The following is a 13,112-nucleotide window of genomic DNA, read 5'->3' as shown; positions in this document are numbered from 1 at the left end:
GTGTGTGTGTGTGTGTGTGATATTGACACCTGTCCTCCGCGACCGCGGATAGCCCCCACCTTTGCGCTTCTCATCTGGCTGTCACGCATCAACTGGAGGAGAGCGCGCAGTTCAAGGCAAGTGGCATGACTGCAATCGTCAACAGGCCTACTGTAGTCTAAACAACTGTTCAATGTTCAGCGGTGTCCGTAGTCAAATTATCACAGCGGTGGTAGATGGTTTTTATGAAGACCTGGAGGTCTGATCTATCCTACTTTGCAGCAGACAAAAACCAACAGACAAAATTGCTGAGTAGTGCCTACGAATGATTTTCCTGCCAGGATAGCGTTGGACTAACCAGAATAACCAATTTACATGTTGAATGTTGAGAGGAGGCATTTTGAAAAGTCGAAGACTTATTCACGAGGATATCATAGCTACCTTTCCTTGTCAATGTCCCATGCATTACAAAATATTCAAAAACCTCATCTGCGATAGGCTAAACACGATTTATCTAACACGCTTGAGGATAATATTGCCACCTTTCCCCTCTCCTGCGGTAGCCAGTTGCCTTCTCAGAAGAAGCAATCTTAATCGGAAAGAGTGCGCACTGTTCAAGACCCGTGGCAAGACTGCAATGGTCATCATGGTCCGTGGTGTCAGCATTCAGCCAAAACGGTGATAGGCCCTTTTTATATATATAAAAATATACCTTATTCGCAGCAGCCAAAATCAGTCAGACAATAAGTCCTTAACGAGTACGTGCAGGCTAGCGAATGCTCCTTCTACCAGGGTAAAGTTTGCAATTGGAGAGGGGTGATTGAAGGGGTATATTAAGTCCGAAATCAAAATGATCAAAATACGGTCGATTTATTTACAATACCCTACATGACAGAACGAAAATGTGTAGGAGGTCAACAGAAAATAACCATAAACTGAGGACTATAGGCAACGTCAAAGTAAAATACAAACACGAAATCAAACAAAGCTTTTTTTTAATGCGGCAACACTGGTTAACAGCAGGTTTTACGCACACATTTCGAAGCGGTTTATCACAGATGCCGCTCTCTTCCTTGCTCTGCCAAACCCCAACATACACTGGGTTTAATACTCCCTGCAATACTGGCCAGCTATTATTCAATCATCATTTCATTCGTCCATGCAAAGACCTTTACGCTGCGGTTAACTAAAAGTAGCCTCGGCCGAATTAAGGTAGGCTACAGCCTAACACAAAACGGTTTCCATCTGCACACAGATGCCACATATTAATAGGCTACCATACACAAAAAATCTAAAGCTAGCAAATGAAAATGAAAAGCATTTAAATTAACATCCCACTAAACAATCTCTTCCCCAAAGTCAAAGTTGAAACGGTGTGCGCTTCCGCCTCGCAGATTGACTGATTAAAGTGTGTTGATCAGTGCAGTGCGTGCAGGGTGTGTGCGAGTGTGTGCTCCGCCATGCACATTGAAGAAAGTTCACTTCAACATGTCAACAATGTCCCATGTGTCCATATGTAGTGCACAAAACATTAAAAGCATTGTGAGAGAACATGTTTGCCAGTTTAGTGCGAAGGGAGGAGAATCCGAGTGCAGAGAGGCTGCATGTTGACATTACTTTTCATTTCGTTGGATGCTTGTCTCAAATGTCATTTTCTCTCATCACATGCCTTGGCTACTCGTTTTAAATGTGGATTTTACCCACATTAACCCGTATTACAGCGTTAAACCACATGCTACCCTGAAACACAGCTGCTTCCCCGTGTAGCTCCCCAGTAACACGCAGACACGGCGTTTTCTTTTACACTACAGGGTAGTCTTTATTCCACATGGTCCCGTGAAAACTGACAATAACAAACAGCAATTAAACTGATGAGGTTCAAATTAAACAAGCACCGAGTCAATATTTCAACACACATGACATGTAATGAACACCACAACATTAGCAGACATAAGCTTACCTCGCTGGCAGCTTGTTACCACAAGGAGCTAGCTTCATTACCGAAAGTCCATCATTCTTCAGAACGTCTCTTCAATAATAGTATGTCATAACTGGGTCCGATACAAACGTCCTTGTTACATCCTTCTCATAATATCAAAAAAATGCATCTCAAAAACAAACATAAAGTGTCCTTCTTTGGTTCTGTTATACAAGAAGACTGAGTTACCGTTTCCCTCTTGATATTCCCTTATTTGCATTTCTTTATTATGCCCCCCGGAAAGTATGTTCAAAACATAGTTCCGCCCCAATGCAGTACAGAAATACGGTGCACCATAGAACCCATACCCACAATGACCAAACATAAGAAAAATATTAACTTATATATATGGAAGTATTATTCACACTATTTAAGTAACTGATGACAGTTATACTCCCACCAAAATCTTCTGTGATTTTAAAAAGATTTCTTAATGAGAAGCTCCATGAACTTTGTGATGAATGTATTTGTTATACCTTATTTATACATTATTTATTGATTAAAGATTAATGACATCTCAGACTAAGAATGACAAGATTAAGTGTAACTCAGACCTTCAATCTGCTTCCACTAGTGTGACAGTCTTCTGAATAGGCCGCTCAAGGTAAGTGGGTTTGGACGTACGTCTACCCTGGGAATCAAGTGTAGGATCACTAATCAAGAGTTTCAACTTCCTCACTCTTCCATCCATTCCTGGCAGCACTTCAGTGACTTTGGCCAACTTCCATTGACTGCGTGGGGCCATGTCATCCAGCAGAAGAACAATGTCATTAACTTGTGCATTTCTTCGTTCCTTGGTCCACTTCTGCCGCTGCTGAAGATTCAAGAGATATTCTTTCTTCCATCGCAACCAGAAACTGTTGGCTAGGAACTGAACACGACGCCATCTTTTGCGAAGATAAAGGTCTTCCTTGACGAATTGCCCAGGAGGTGGAGCAATTACTGTGGACTTCATAGTCAAGATGTGGTTAGGAGTCAGTGGCTCTGGGCAAGAAGCATCACAGAGGTAATCAGTGGTTAAAGGTCTGCTGTTAATAACAGCCATGACTTCATACAAAAATGTTCTGAGAGAAGAACAGTCAAGTTGTCTGGATGACTGCTCTAGAATGGATGTTAAGACACTTCTGATTGTACGTATTTGTCTTTCCCAGACTCCGCCCATATGACTCGAAGCTGGTGTATTCATAATAAACTCGCATCCTTCTCCTCTGAACTTCTCTTCTTTCATTTCAGCTAATGCCTCAGCAAACTCTTGATCACACCTCAACTGACGAATTGGTCCGCGAATAGAAATGGTCGCACAAAGTGCGTTAATGAAGGAGTCGGTAGAAAGATCATCGAGCATTTCAATGTGCACTGCTCTTGAAGCCATGCAGGTAAGTAGTAGTCCGTAGCGCTTGAGCTCTTTCCTGCCTTCCTTGATGTAAAATGGTCCGAAACAATCCATCCCACAATAGGTGAAGGGAGGGGACTCTTCTGTGCGCTCTGTAGGGAGATCAGCCATCTTTTGTTGTTCTGGGCACCTTCTTAACTTCCTGCATCGGGTACACTTGTAGATGTGTGATGAGACAGCCTTACTGCATCCAAGGATCCATATCCCATTAGCACGGAGCTCGTTCATAGTCAAACCGCGTCCTTGATGGTGTACTCGCTCATGATAATGCTTTATGAGGAGTGATGTCAAGTAGCTGTCTCGTGGAAGGATCGCGGGATGCTTCACATGTGGATGGAGGGCTGCATGTGTCAAGCGCCCACCTACTCTGAGGACACCTTCCTTGTCCACGAATGGACTTAATCTCTCCAGATTGCTCTCAATTTTGGTATGCTCATTGTTGCGATTTCTCAAGTGCTGTATTTCTTGAGAAAAGTTGTCCCTTTGGACCATCTTTATAAGCATCGATTCTGCTTCTCTCCTTTCATCCAAAGTTGTAGTGCCATTTGATTTTTCCTGGAGGCCCTTGGCTTGCTTTACTCTGCGTGTCAGTCTAGCTACACCCCTGACAAGTCTCGACCAGTCTGAGAACTTGTGGATACGGTCCAAAAGTGAAACATCTTCTTGGACTTGGGTGTCATGAACATAAGCCTCTTTGACTTCTGGATCAGCACTTGAAATTTCTCCCACCATAACATCTTCAGATGGAAGGTCTTTCTGCCACAAAAATGCTGGGCCTGTGAACCAGTTGGAGACTTTAAGCTGCTGTGCTGCAAGGCCCCTAGACGCATAGTCCGCAGGGTTGTCCTCAGAAGCCACATATCGCCATTGAGCAGGTTCTGTACTTTGTTTGATACGCTGCACCCGGTTAGCCACAAAGACGTGAAACCTTCTGGCATCATTGTTGATATATCCGATGACCACCTTAGAGTCTATCCAAAAAAATTCACACAGGCATTCAATCTCAAGTTCTCTCCTCAGTAAGTCACTGATACGAACAGCTGTAACTGCTGCTGAAAGCTCCAATCTTGGTATAGTAGTGACCTTGGTAGGTGCAACTCTTGCCTTCGCCATGACCAAGGAGCAATGAACCTTCCCTGTTGCGCTTACTGCTCTGAGATATGAGCACACTCCATAGCCTGATGTACTGGCGTCCGAGAAATGGTGGAGCTCATAATGTTGGACAATGAAGTCTTTGGGAGTGTAGCACCTTGAGATCGAGATGTCAGAGAGGTGAGTTAAGTCCGTTAGCCAAGATTCCCACAATGGCTTAAGGTCTTCAGGCAAGGCATCATCCCAACCAAGCTTGTCTCGACACATTTGCTGCAGGATCTGCTTTCCTATCAAGATGTACGGTGCTACAAAGCCAAGTGGGTCATACAGTGATGCCACTGTGGACAAGATCCCTCTTCTGGTAAGTGGATTGTGTTTGGCAGCTACCTTGAACTGAAATTGATCAGACGCCACACACCATTGAACCCCAAGGGCTCGTTCTACTTGGGGCCCTCCAAATGCCAGATTCAGGTCCTTTGTGCCTTCTGCACGTTCGTTTTCAGGGATTGTGTCCAGTACCTCCTTGCAGTTTGAGACAAACTTGTGAAGGTGGAGTTTTCCCATGTTGCAGAGGTCTCTCGCTTCCTTGACTAATTGTATGGCCTGGTCCTTTGTGTCTGTGCTCGTAAGACCGTCGTCTACATAAAAGTTCCTTTGTATGAACCGGACAGTGTCATCACTGACCAATCCACGTCCTGTGACAGCAATGTGCTTAACCCTTTTAATGCCAATGTTATTTTGGTGAAAATGCTCGATTTGGGCATCACATATTCAACAGTCTGTGGCTGGACAGTGGTAACAGATAGAGCCTAACTGTAAATTACAAAAATGTTGAGGAAGACCCAAAGTTTATTTTGGGAGTAAATATGCATACCTAATTAGCATATTATGACGTCATATGGGGCGGCCATTTTGAATTTTTAATTAGTAATGGAAAATATTGATAATTTTCAATAGATTTTCAATAGATTATTTAATTTATTTAGAAATATGTGGCATCCCATTACTGTCATGTTGTGCACATACATTATGGTCAAGTAAAAAAGTAGTTTTAAGCCTAACATATAGTAAATATTTTAAATAATATTGTAATAATAATAACTAGCAAGAAACGGAATAACTGGGAGGTTGTTGCCTGGAGTGCCAAAAGTGTTTGCATCTACCTGTGACTTTTTAGTCTGTGAAAACCTTTCTCAGACAGGGTAAGCACACATATTCAGTACACATATATGCCTATATAGCCTATTTTACTACACCTGTGACCTATATAGGCTACTGTAGGCTATTTGGATAAGGCGCAGGGGCAGTGACCTCTGTATGCATAGGATCATCCTGGATGATCATCAGCATAGCTCAGTGAATGAATGTTACAGATTGTCACTTACATTTCACAGAACTAATGGGCACAGTGTCAAGATAATGGGCATAAAAAAGGCCTAATTTGTATCATGAGGTGTACCCCTGTGAAATCAGTTTCAGGAAAAGGGGTGGAGAGGCGGAGCAAATCAGCATCACCTCTCCTGTTATCTCAGCTCTATTGACTTATAAACTGCTTCTATTCATTTTGGTATCATAGGCTACTGTTAGGCATACAGACATGGATCGAAAATACACACAGCCCAATTAGGCCGACGTTATCACGTTATACTAGGCCTATACTTTATAAGTAACACCTAAAGTCGGCCATCTGAAGGCGATCAGAAGCGGCACCATCCTCCCTCACGCATAGCGCAGCGCTTTCCTCTCCAGTCTCTCCGGTTCCGCCCCCTCTTCCATGCTGCTTTAGTGACATGACAAACTCTAATAAAGACAGTCCAACCACGGCGACCAGCTCAGTTTTCAACAAGTCTAAAATATTCGTGTTATAGGGTATGCGTCTTCATTTCGCCGTGCGCAACGGTAAAAAAAAAAAAAAAACACGCGGATATTTCCCCAAGCCATGTATCGAATTTCTACGGAATGTACAACGTCTAACAGGATAATCCATTCTTTTTTGTAGCAGTGGTTTTCCTTACGGTCTTTCATAGAGGGAAATGACATACGTTATCTTTATGTTTTCGCTGTTTCGCCTACTCCAGCTTAGGGGAAGACGCACGTCAAAGTTCACCACCAAGTGAAATATAGCCTATTTCGATGAACACATGATGACTGCAATCACTTTAGGGGCGACATATGGCATTGTATTGCATATAAAACGTACGACATAGAAATAGTGGTTGCCTATTTGGAGGTTTATTCAGTGAAATTACGCATATCGCCCTGTGGGTTTGGATGACAATAAACGTTTCTCGCATGTTCTAAGGAAATCCCCCGTAACCATTTACAAATCGCCAAGCAAACACATTCTCACAACCCCGCAAATGTTCATTAGTTTGTGTTCAGGATCATGTTTCCTAGGTCTACACCGTGTTTCTGTGTTTGACAGGGGAGGTCCCAAACAGCCGATTGATCGTCTGTGTTGCAATCTCAGCAGCAACATCTTTTTTCTTATAATAATGGCTGCAATTACTTGAGGGGCGAAATACGCAATTGCATTGCACACAAAACATCATGAAAAGTTGTCGTCTGGGGGCAGGCCAACTTGCTTCAGATTTATTCAGTGAATGAAACCAGTCGCATGGGTTCAGCTCGCCTGGAACAGGGCTTCGCCTTCGCGTCGCGTGTGTTCAAATGGGAACTCCCCTACGTAATGAAGTCTCCAAACAAACCACTTCTCTCAATCCCGAAACTTTCCATTGAGTTGTGGTTAGGATCAGTTATGTTTGTAAAACTGTTTATGTATGTAAAACTGACGCCATGTTTCCCTGTGTTTGGCAAGGGGATCTATTTCTCTGCCTATTCGAATTGGCTGTTCTTCTCTGTAGCCACGGCTAAGCTAGCAATAGGAGACGCATTGCCTAAGGCCATATTATAAATGTCTACACATATACAATCAACTTGTGGGAAAATATAATGTCACTAAACATAAACCACCAAGACAACTTGCATTTGGAATGTATTTGGGCTTGAATTAGAGGAAATTATGTGCACAATCTCACAACGCCGATCCTCCTTTGTTTTGAAATAGTGACTTGCAACGCAACTTCCGCGTCTGGGTTTTCAGATGGAAATTACTCGAAAAAAATGCACTAAGAGGGGTCGAAATTCTTAGAAAGGATTGAAGTACCACATGTCTGCCACCCAGTGGAAAGGAGTATGGACAAGATTTTACACTCTATTCGACGTGACAGCCCACCTAATTCAATACCGCGACCTGTCGCAATTTTGCGACGACGGCAGTAAAAGGGTTAAGTCCAAAGTTGGCGCAGCCTGGTGAGGACGCTGCGACAAACAGATGAACTTTCATCCTGTAGATAGAAGGCTGTGTCTCCAGGTTACCACCATCCCACCAGAGGAATCTCAGATAATCTTGATCTTCTTTCTTGACATGGAACTGGTGGAACATACGTTCGATGTCGCACATAAGAGCCACAGGTCCTTTGCGAAAACGGCACAGTACTCCTACTAAGGCATTTGTCAAATCAGGACCAGTCAAGAGATGATCATTCAGAGAAGTCTGTTGAAACTTCGCAGCACAGTCAAAAACGACACGTATCTTACCGGGCTTCTGAGGATGGTACACCCCACGGTGTGGAACAACGGCGGCTCCTCCATAGGGGCGATTTGTGCGACGCACTACCAAACACAGATGTTTGGGTTTTTTTTTAATGTAACATTCGTTGCTAGGGATGGTGATTAGTCTTCTGTAGTCAAACTGGTTGGTCATTGTCCAATCAGATTAATGTCGCGCCTGGTGGTACCACGCCCATTTGGGGCGATTTCTGTCAAGCTCGGAGTCGCACTAGAGCTCTCCCATTGACAGTAATGGTACGTCAGTTTTTTTCAAAAATCAGGCCCCCAATACATTTTCTATGAGGGTTTATGTGCTCGCACAAACGACGTGCTTTCGTCATCTGCATGTTGCAACTTGCGCGGGAGCATGATGAGCATTCTACAAACAAGATGGCGAGTGTTGAGTGCGAGAATACGGCAGTGTCTCTGAAAGAAGTGCCCTTTCGTCGTACTACAAATGCGGAGAAAGCAACGATCAAACAGATAGGACCATTAGACCTGAAATGCCAAGCAAGTGTCTTCGAAAGTGGAGGAGTCCTACACACGATCTTTCAACAAGAACTGGTACCTCCGAAACCCCTGGCTAGCCGGCTGTGTAGCCAATGCACTTTTTTGCTACCCTTGCCTTTGCTTCCACCCAGAAAACAACACGGCAGACGGTACAGCCTGGACATTAAAATAGGCTCTCGGACAAAGTTAAGAGGCACGAGAAAGCAAGGAATCACACGGACAGCTGTCTCAAGTTTTCAGCCATAGCTGAGTGGGATCTCAAATTTTTTTTTTCCACGGTCCACCCAGGCTGACCAGCATTCTCGATCAGGTCGTCACTCGAAGGGCCCTCCAGAGGTTCACAAGCAGTGTGCTGGTCATAGGTAAGAATATATTTATAACTACATATTAATTGAAATGTGCTTAAAGCAATAATGATTAAGTTATTTAAATGTAGCATGAGGTGTGCCGTGTAGTCTAGTTTGCTGAAATGGCTATACTAGATTAAAATCCTTTATGGACACACAAAATGAAAGAAAAGTTGTGAACTAAAGAGTTCTGTGTGTGTGTTTGATGTTGTTAAAAGGATACAGTGAAATAACTGTCTTTTAAGTAGAATGAAGACTACTCAACAGCAAATGGCCCAACTTACAAAACCTATTGTATATTGTATTTTCTTGCATTCAGGGACTCCACCTCACATCACCAGGTCCAGGGAGAACCATCTACCAAACGAGCAAGAACAGCCTTGGGAGAGGAAGAGAAGCAAAGGATGGTCAAAGAGATCTGTGACACCGTTTTGACTGCAAGAAGGGTTTTTCCTTCACTGACACCCTGGTTAGTGCCACCTTGCTGCAAGGAGATCTGTTTGGTGCTCATGCTCTACATGCGAAGGCATACCCCATATTGGATCAAGCAAAGCTGCACACAGAGCTCTCCCTCATCTACGAAAACCCTGAGTGTAGGGGATGCTGAGGTGCACTGGCACTTTACTAGCTGCTTGTATGTGGACATTGGATGTTGTTTGATATATTTTATCATTGTATCTTCTGTGTGTTATATTTCTGTATTTGGACTTTTACTGCTACCCACAGAGCATTGTGAACTGTGATAACATATTTTAGACACCCTTCTCTTTGTATCTTGCTTGTCTACCATTGTGCCTTTGTTCAAATACCTTTTTTATTCAGTAAAACATTTGAATTTGACATCCTCTCTCTCTCTCTCAATTCTTGTGAATTAAGCACATTTCCAGTTTTTAGTTCAGAATGAATGAAATAAGAATGGTGATGGGATCAATATAATGATTAGGTGCTGCTAGCTCCAATGCATATACTGTAGTTCATTCTTCCAACTTAAGCCAAGTTGGAAGAATCCTTATGTAGCTAAATAACTTCACCTTTTGTGCTCAGTCATTGACTTGCTTGTAATGGTTGAAATATTTTATGTAAGGATGACAATAATAGCAGAATGTTCAATGACACATTATTTATGTTTAATGGTGCAGTGTAATCTCACATAAGTAATCTTCACTTAACCATGTTTGTTTGACCATTGGTTATGCTTTTCTTTCTTTATTCTTTTTCTCCAAAACTTCAATAATTACATGACTTGAATTTATATGCCATCACTTTAATTGCATTCTTTCGAAACAAAACATGCATTGTTTACAATTAGGAGGTTATGTGTTTATTACTTATTTTATAGGATTCTGTAATAATGAGGGAAATACATAAATGATGGTAAATGTGTTGTTGGCAAATGATATACTGGCTATTGTTTTGCTTTGAAGGTTTCTCAATATCATTTCCCTAGTTTGACACCTTAACTAGCTCAGTGTTGCCATCTGGTGAATAAAATAGGTATTGCCTAAAATTGATATCTGATATCTGGATTTATAGTCACAAACAAGTTAGGGACATGATCTTGATACCTAAACAAATATACCTCAGTCCGGTGGACTTTATGGTGTTTATTGGCATAACGGGTGGAAATTGCACCACCTGAAAAAAATGGCAGGAGCCGCCACTGGTGTGGAATGTACCAAACTGGGCCTTTGTGCAAGTCTTGCTCCAGGACTTTCTCTGCATCTCCACTCGCTATTGTCTCATTCATGAAGGTTGTATAATCTTTGTAATACTGTTGATTCCTTTTCAATTTTCTTTCCAGACACCTAAGACGATGCATGGCACAAGACTTATTGTTAGGTAAGTTGTGTCATGAGCCATCTCACTCCACCAGTTCACCACCTTAATTGGTTTCAATTATCTGCCACAGTGCTGCTCACCACTCTCTACTCACCCAAACTAGCTCCACCTGTCTCTGCCCTGCTCTCCTCTGATTACTCTGCCAGCTGCGCTACATTACCCACTAACCTCTCCCAGTATTTAAAGCCTTGTCTTTCAGCTCTACTTTGTCAGATCGTCTGCAAAGCTCACACCCTGAACCTGTTTGCTCGCAATTCTACCTGACTACTCCTTTGTGACCCCGGACCCGCCTGTACCCTGACAATTCTTCTTCCCCGGAAAACAAGACCTGCCTTCTGCCTTCTCGACTCCCGACTACTCTTCCACCCCGGTAATTCTGACCAGCCTTCTGACTTTTCACAACGATTTTGGATTTCTCTTGAACTGTACTTCTGCCTTGTTTCATCGTGCTGTTGTGTTAGTGTTCCCCCCCCAACCAGGACTACTGGACCACCCACCACCGGCTCCGTTGGACTCTTCAGTGCCACTGGGGGGGACACGCACACAGCACGTTGGACGGACCACTGGGACCCCTGTAACCCCGGTAATCCTTCAGCACTGAAACCCCTGGAACCCTCACTCACTCCCAACTCCCCTTTCCCTAAAACTTCAATAAATCCCCTTGTGTGACGCAATTGTGGTCCTCTGGTCGTCTGTCTGATCCGTGACAGTACGGTCTGACCACCATGGACCCAGCGCACACTCCTGCCACCATGGAAACCGACTAACCTGAGCAACCCACTGCCATGCAACGTCTGGAACACAATGAGAGAGAGGTGAACCGCATGACTGGCGACATTGCCTCCCTCCTTCAGGTCGGCCACCAACAGCATCAACAGTTCCAGCAGCAACAGCAGCAGTTCCAGCAGCAACAGCAACAGGTCCAGTATCAGCAACAACAACTCGGCATGATCATGCAACTCCTCACCAACCTTACCCCAGCCTCTCTGCCCGCCGGCCCAGCTCCAGCCACTCTGCCCGCCGGCCCAGCTCCAGCCACTCTGCCCACCGGTCCAGCTCCAGCCACTCTGCCCACCAATCCAGCCCCCGACTCATCTGCACCGGTCACTGCAGCTGCTGCCAATGCACCAGAGCCCAAGATTGGAAACCCAGAGCGGTTCAACGGTGATCCAACCCAGGTCCGGCCGTTCCTGGTCAGCTGCCGACTTCAATTCTCCTTGCAGCCAAGAACCTTCGCCACTGAAGGGGCTAAAGTCGGATATGCCATTACTCACCTGACTGGCCGAGCTCGACTCTGGGGAACGGCAGAGTTCGAACGTCAAACCCCGGCATGTGCAACCTTTGACCTGTTTGCTGAGGAGATGCTGAAGGTATTTGACCTGGATTCACCAACCGCAGAGGCATCCCGTGAACTGTTCACCATTCGTCAAGGCAGACGTACAGTCGCCGACCATTCGATTGACTTCAGAACCTTGGCCAGACGGAGTTCTTGGAACACACCATCCTTGGTGGACGCATTCTTCCACAGCTTGGCCGACTATATCAAGGACGAGTTGGTCTCCCATGAACTGCCTTCCACCCTTGATGAAGCCATCGCACTGGCTGTCCGGATCGACAGGAGAATACAGACTCGCCGTCATGAGAGATCCACCAACAAAATCCACCAACCACAAAATCCACCAACCACCGGCATTCAGAGAACTTTGACTGGGCCTTTGCCATCTCCTGCTTCTCAACCAAGCCAGCTTGACCAGTCTGAGCCTATGGAAATTGGACGAGCCTCTCTCTCTCCTGCCGAGCGCCAGCGCCGCTTCTCCTCAATCCTCTGTCTCTACTGTGGAGGTGAGAGACATCGTGTTGCAACCTGCCCTTTAAAAGCCGAAGCTCATCGGACATAGGGGGAGTCCGGTTGAGCTCAATGACTGTCCAGTCCTCCGACCAAGTTCACCTCCGTCTCTCTATCTCCTCTCACACCCTGGCTGCTCTGGTAGATTCGGGCGCTGAAGCCAACATCATGGACATCAAGCTGGCTCACCAACTGGGACTGGAGAACCTCCGCTTGACACCCCCTATTCCTGCCCGGGCACTGGACGGACACTTACTTGGATCGGTCACTCATGTCACAGCCCCTGTCTTGATGAGCCTGTCTGGAAACCATCAAGAAGCCATCCAGTTTCACCTGCTCCACTCTCCAGGCCAACCCCTCATCCTGGGTTACCCATGGCTCCGCCGGCACAATCCTCAGCTCGACTGGGTGACCGGGGTGATCAGGGAGTGGGGAGAGGACTGCCATCGAACCTACCTACTTGCTGCTGCACTACCCCCTCGACCAGTACCAACCAACTCCGCTCCTGACCTCTCC

The 13,112-nt window shown here is 44.9% G+C and overlaps 1 long non-coding RNA gene across 1 annotated transcript; it reads left to right on the top strand.

Annotated features, from left to right (window-relative positions):
• Positions 1–8,596: 8,596 nt before the first annotated feature.
• LOC134434800 (uncharacterized) lies at positions 8,597–9,751 on the top strand. Its single transcript, XR_010031934.1, has 2 exons — positions 8,597–8,926; positions 9,231–9,751. It is a non-coding gene; the product is annotated as an uncharacterized LOC134434800 (long non-coding RNA).
• Positions 9,752–13,112: the final 3,361 nt, after the last annotated feature.

Source organism: Engraulis encrasicolus, chromosome 19 (assembly GCF_034702125.1).
Source record: "Engraulis encrasicolus isolate BLACKSEA-1 chromosome 19, IST_EnEncr_1.0, whole genome shotgun sequence".
In the NCBI taxonomy this organism is placed as follows: Eukaryota; Metazoa; Chordata; class Actinopteri; order Clupeiformes; family Engraulidae; genus Engraulis; species Engraulis encrasicolus.
This window is presented reverse-complemented; position numbering and strand designations above follow the sequence as displayed.